This window comes from Sturnira hondurensis, unplaced genomic scaffold (genome assembly GCF_014824575.4).
Source record: "Sturnira hondurensis isolate 20B ecotype Veracruz unplaced genomic scaffold, ASM1482457v3 Scaffold0024152, whole genome shotgun sequence".
NCBI classification, from domain to species: Eukaryota; Metazoa; Chordata; class Mammalia; order Chiroptera; family Phyllostomidae; genus Sturnira; species Sturnira hondurensis.
This window is the reverse complement of record NW_028096783.1, coordinates 92,331-98,617: the sequence shown is the minus strand read 5'-3', so window position 1 is coordinate 98,617 and position 6,287 is coordinate 92,331. Positions and strand designations below refer to the sequence as shown.

The 6,287-nt window shown below is 39.7% G+C and overlaps 1 long non-coding RNA gene across 1 annotated transcript; it reads left to right on the top strand.

Moving 5' to 3' along the window:
* Positions 1 to 653: 653 nt before the first annotated feature.
* On the top strand, positions 654 to 5,895 carry LOC118981403 (uncharacterized). The gene is made up of 3 exons (XR_005065337.1): positions 654 to 818; positions 2,058 to 2,216; positions 5,824 to 5,895. It is a non-coding gene; the product is annotated as an uncharacterized LOC118981403 (long non-coding RNA).
* The last annotated feature ends 392 nt before the right edge of the window (positions 5,896 to 6,287 follow it).

Here is a 6,287-nt window from a genome sequence, read left to right as displayed (position 1 = left end):
GAAAAAGCTGTGGTCCGTTCACACAGTGGAATACTATGTGGCCATAAAAAGAAGAAAATCTTACCTTTTGTGACAGCAAGGGTGGACCTGGAGAACATTATGCTCAGTGAGATAAGCCGGTCAGAGAAAGACAAGAACCATATGATCTTACTTTATATGGATTAGATCGTCTTTAGAGAACTTTTTCACATTTAAAATTGTGTACCACCATAAAAACTCTTACTGAGAACAATTGGTCATGGCTTGGAGGAAAAGTGTCCAGAGGTCAAATAATTTCTGATTTTGGTCGAGAAATGGCTACCTTTTGCAGTACTATTATTATTTGTCTAATTCAGAAATTATTGAGTTATAGTATAACACAGGCTGAGTTTAAGGTGTACAACATGTTGGTTGATATATTTATATATTGCAATATGATTGTCGTGGCAGTGTTGACTATTACCTCTATCACACCGAGTAATTATAATTTTCTTTTTGTGGTGAGAACAGATAGCTAACTAACTACTCTTGATTTTCAATCCTGCCCTTGCCATTAGACTCGGAATCAAGGTGAAGTTTTCCATACTGGCCAGCAGATGGCGGCGTCGGACCACTCCCAGGCTGGGTTTCTTACTCTTGTGCGGACCAGGCTGTTGCACTGGTTCCCCAACACCTCTCTGGTCTGGCAACCGTAGGTCTCTTCTCTATCTATGATTCTGTTTCTGTCTTGTGTGTTCATTATTTTTTTTTTCTTTAGATAGCACGTAGAAGTAAAATCTCGTGGTATTTGCCTTTCTCTGACCATAATACTCTGCGGGTCCATCCAGGCGGTCGCAAAGGTAAGACCTCCTTCTTTTCTATGGCGGAATGGAATTCCACTGGGTAAATGCACCACGGCTTTTTATCCATTCATCCACTGATAGGCCTCTGGGGCTGCTTTCAGATCTTGGCAAAAACAAACAAACACACACCTCATGGACACATGCAATGGTGACTAGCAGAGGGCACGGGGCGCGCGCGGGCAGGCGGCAGCGGGTAAAGGGGTGAACGGTGTCGGGGCTAGACGTGACTGGGGTGGCGAGCACACAGTGCAGTGTGCAGATGCTGTGTTACAGAATCGTGCAGTTCAAACGTATATAATTTTAGTAACCAGTGTGAGCCCCCCAATTCAATACGAATATGATTGAAAAGACCCCGGACCTGCACGGGCAGGCCGACGGGTGGTGGAAAGGGCGACCAGCTTTACGTGAGGGGCTTGCAAGGCCCCGGGTTTCTGCTGGCGCGGCCGCTCGGGGACGGCCCTCTGGAGGAACGCCTGGCATTTTCCACCCGTGGGCGACACGGTAGCGCTGTCTTCCTCTGCCGTGGAGACTGGGCGCAAGAAGTTCTCGGGCAAGAGAGGAGAAAATCTTGAGCGAAGGATGGCCGCCAGGGCCACAAGGACGCCGCCGGGCGCTCTCAGACTGCAGTGCAGGGAACGTCTCCCCGCTGGGGTGCGGACTCCTCCGGGCTCCCGGCTGCGCGGGGAGGGACCTTGGACTTGCTCCCGGGGACCGGCGTGGCTCTGTCGGGCTGGAGCTCGTGGGGTCAGTTTCGCACAGCGGTCCTGTGAGGTTGCATGAGGCCAAGTTTTAGTTCCAGCGGAAGGAGAGTCTTTGCTAGCTGCAGCTGCCATTACTGCTCCTTGACAGAAACGTGGATAACATCCGAAAGTTTTATGATGTGACAAGAAAGAGAAGCCTCTTTTTTTAAAAATTGAGTTCTACGGCTAGAAGCTGACTTGGTTCTACCTTTTTCACTACTCTTTCTTCCCGTTTTCCCTCAGTTTCTGTTTCGCTTTTCCTGAAACAGGACAGGCACATCTCTTTCCCTCTCTATGCCAAGCTCAAAATGCTGAGCTATTGATAGATGTCAAAAAACAACTTAATTACGTTCTCCCCCATTTAATTCTTGGTTAAACACAGAATATTATATTTCTCATGTTTTACTCATTAAAAATCTTCTGTTCTTTTTATTTGCCATATTTCAAATTTTAAGAGTCTTTTTGTGCTAACTTGCTAAATTCTAAATTTCGTCAGATATATCCTTGAAGCTTACCTTGGAAATTTTGCCTCTTCTACTAATGGTCACTGGCAAGAAGAATCTCAGAAAAAGGGAAGGGAGGAGAGGTTTTCTCTGTCTCTATGGTTGCAGTGGCAGACACCACTCCCAACCGTAAGGCCCCTTTTGAGAAAATGGTAAGTAAAAACATTCACAAATGCAGCATCCTGAGAAAAAAGTAGTGTTGTGTTGGTTTTGATGTTTATGAAGTTGCACTTGTAAAAATTACCTTAATAATCCAAACCTTTAGGACATCCACCTGGACTGGATACATTGCGCTAGTTCATGTGAAATATAATTTATTTTTATTTTTTTAAATTGAATGCATTGGGTGACATGGATTCCCAAAGCTATACAGGTTTAAAGTGCACAACTCAACAAACACCATCTGCACACTGAACTGTGCACCTACCCCCCTAGGCACAGGCTCTTTCCACCCCCATTCCCCCCCTTTGCACACGTCCACCTGCCCCCAGCCTCCTTTCCCTCAGGCTGCCACTACTAATGTGTATATATGTGTATGTGTATATATACACCATATGTGTGTATACATATAATGTTTTTTGTTTAATCCCTTCTCCTTCTTTCATCCAGTCCCCTAACCCCCTTCCCCTCAGACAGCTGTCAGTCTGTTCCATGTGTCCCTGTTTCTGTTTCTATTTTGTTTATCAGTGAATTTTGTTCATTAGATCCCACATATAACAGACCATATAATATTATTTCTCTGTCTGGCTTATTTCACTTAGCACAATACTCCTCCAGGTCCATCCATAATGTCACAAAAAATAAAATTTTTCTTTTTCTTATTTTGAATACGATTTTTACACAATAGTATTCCACTGTGTAAGTGAACCACAGTTTTTTTATCCACTCATCTACTGATGGGCACTTGGACTATTTCCAGATCTTGGCTGTTGTAAATATCGCTGCAGTGAACTCAAAAGTGTGTATTTTCTTTCAAATTAGTGTTTTGAGTTTCTTAGGGCATATTCCCAGAAGTGGACTTGCTGGGTCATAAGGCAGTTTTAATTTTAATTTCTTGAGGAAACCCCATATGGTTTTCCACAGCTGCACCAGGCTGCATTTCCACCAACAGTGAACGAACGTTTCCTTTATTCCACATCCTCTCCGGTACTTGCTGTTTGTTGACTTATTGTTGACAGCCATTCTGACAAGTTTTGGTGGTATCTTATTGTGGTTTTCATTTGCATTCTTCTGATAATTAGTGATGTTGTGCATTTTTTTCATGTGTGTATTGGCCACGTGTATATCCTCCTTGGAAAAGAGTCTGTTCAAGTCATCTGCCCATTTTTTAATGGCATTGTTTGTTTTCTTGGTGTTGAGTTGTATGGGTTCTTTATATATTTTGGATATTAACTTTTCATCAGATATATCCTTGGTGAATAGGTTCTCCCATTAGGTGGGCTATTTGTTTATTGATGTTTTTCTTTATTATGCAAAACCTTTTTAGTTTGATATAGTCCCTTTTTTTGTTTGTTTGTTTGTTTCCTTGCCCAAGGAGATACAACAGAAAACAAATATTGGTAAGAGAAATGTCAGAGATTTTATCATCTATGATTTGTTCTAGAAGTTTTATAGTTTTAAATTTAAAATTTAAATCTAATCCAGTTTGATTTTATTCTTGTATATGGTGTAAGAAGATGGTGTAGTTTTATTTTTTTCATGTATCTGTCCCAATTTTACCAACACCATTTATCGAATGGACTAACTTCCCCCATTGTATGCTCTTGTCTCCTTTGTCAAATATTAACTAACCATGTAGGTGTGGGTTTATTTCAGGGCTCTTTAAAAAAAAAAAGATTTTATTTATTTATTTATTTATTTATTTATTTATAGAGGGGAAGAGAGGGAGGAAGAGAAGGAGAGAAATATAAATGTGTGGTTACCTCTCATGTACCCCCTACTAGGGGTACAATCCGGGCCCTGCAATCCCGGTCTGCAATCGGGGCCCTGACTGGGAATCGAACTGATGACACTTTGGTTTGCAGCCCATGCTCAGTCCACTGAGTTATACAGGCCAGGTCAAGACTCTTAATTCTGTTCTTTTGATCTATATGTCTCTTTTAATGCCAGTACCATGTTGTTTTGAGTGCCATAGTTTGTAGTATAGTTTGATATCTGGTAGTGTGATACCTTGAAATTTGTTGTTTTTAAAAAAATGCTGAAGATTGTTGTAGCTATTTGAGAACTTTTGCGGTTCCATGTAAATTGTTGGATTATTTGTTTCACCTCTTGGAAGAACATCATTGGTATTTTGATAGGAATTGGGTTGAAATATTGATTGCTTTGGGGAGTATAGTCATTTTAATGTTAATTCTTTCTATACATGGTCATGTATATACTTTTATTTATTTGTAACCACTTCAATTTCTTTTTTCAGGGTATTATAATTTTCTGGGTACAGGTCCTTTCTCTCCTTAGTTAAATTTATTCCTATATATTTATTTGAAGCAATTGTAAATAAAATTATTTTCTAGAGTTCCTCTTTCTGAACTGCATTATTAATGTATAAAAATCCAACTGGTTTTTAAGTATTTTGTCTCCTGCTACTTTAATGAATTATTTCTTAGTTCTAGTAGTTTTTTTGGTGGAATCTTTAGGGTCCTCTCTCTATATAGTATGATGTAATCTGCAAATAATGGCAGTTTTACTTCTTCCTTTTTAATTTGGTTGCCTTTTTTTATTCTTGTCTGACTGGTGTGGTTAAGACTCTCAGCCATGCTGAGGAAGAATGTTGACAAGCCTGTCTTCTTTCTACTTTTAAGGGAAAAACGTAGTTTTTCTTCATTGAATATGGTGTTACTTGTGATTGTGTCATAAATGGCTTTATTATGTTCCTCTATTCCCACTTGACTGAGAGTTTTTAATATTATAAATGAGTCCTGGATTTAGTCAAATGCTTTTCTGCTTCTATTGATATGGTCATATGATTTTTATTCTTCATTTTGTTCATGTGGTGTATCACATTAATTAGTTTGTGAATATTGTACGGACCTTGCATTTTAAGATTAAATTCCACTTGATCATGGTGTTTTATCTTTTTATGTATTGCTAAATTTGTCTTGCTAATATTTTGTGGAGGATTTTCCATCTACTTTTATCAAGGGTACTGGCCTATAATTTCCTTCTTTGTAGTGTTTTTATCTCATTTTGGAATTAGGAGAATGCTGGTCTTGTAAAATGAGCTTGGTGTCTTCCCGCTTCTTGAAGGTTTTGGAAATGTTTGAAAGGAGAGGGGTTAGTTCTTCTTTGAATGTTGGGTAAAATTTACCTGTGTAGCCATCCAGCCAAAGACTTTTGTTAGAAGTTTTGGATTACTGTTTTTATTTTGTTAGTTGTCATCAGCCTGTTCATATTTTGTGTTTCTTTTTGATTAAGTTTTGAAAGATTGTCATTTCTAGGAATTCATTCATTTCTTTCCAGTCTGGCCAATTCATTGTCATATAGCTATTCATCATATTTTTAATAATCCTTTGTATTTCTGTGGTGTCAGTTGTTAATCCTCTTTCACTTCTAATTTTATTTGTGTTCTTGCTCTTTTTTTCTTGATGAGTTTGGTTAAAGGTTTATCAATGTTGTTTAATTTTTGAAAAAAACCAGCTTTTGGTTTTCTTATTTTTTATTTTATAGATTGTTTTATTTTCACTCTAATCTTTATTATTTCCTTCCTCCCACTCACTTTTTACTTTTTTCTTTTCTATATTCTTTTTTCTTTTTTTAAAGGGTCCTCAGGAAAAAACAATCCAGCCCACAACCTGATCTCAAAATGCAAGCTGCCAGTACTTCCAGCCAAGATGGAGGCATAGGTAGGCTTCCTTGCACAGCCAAAAGAAAGACAACAAATTTAAAAACAAATAACCAGAATTGACAGAAAACCAAACTGTATGGAAGTCTGACAACCAAGGAGTTAAAGAAGAAATATTCATGCAGACTGGTAGGAGGGGTGGAGAAGGGCAGCCAGCCAGAGAGGACTTGCAGCAAGACTCTTGGGGCTTGTGGCCAGGCAAGGCAGCGGCTAGTGGACTGGGCCGTCCCACACTCACATGCAGGTAAACCAGGAGGAACAACTGGGGAACGAGGCAGACCACACAACCCAGGGCTCCAGTGAGGGGAAATAAGGCGTCAAACCACTGATTGAAAACACCTGTGGGGGTTGAGGCAGCAGTGGGAGAAACTTCCAGCCTCAC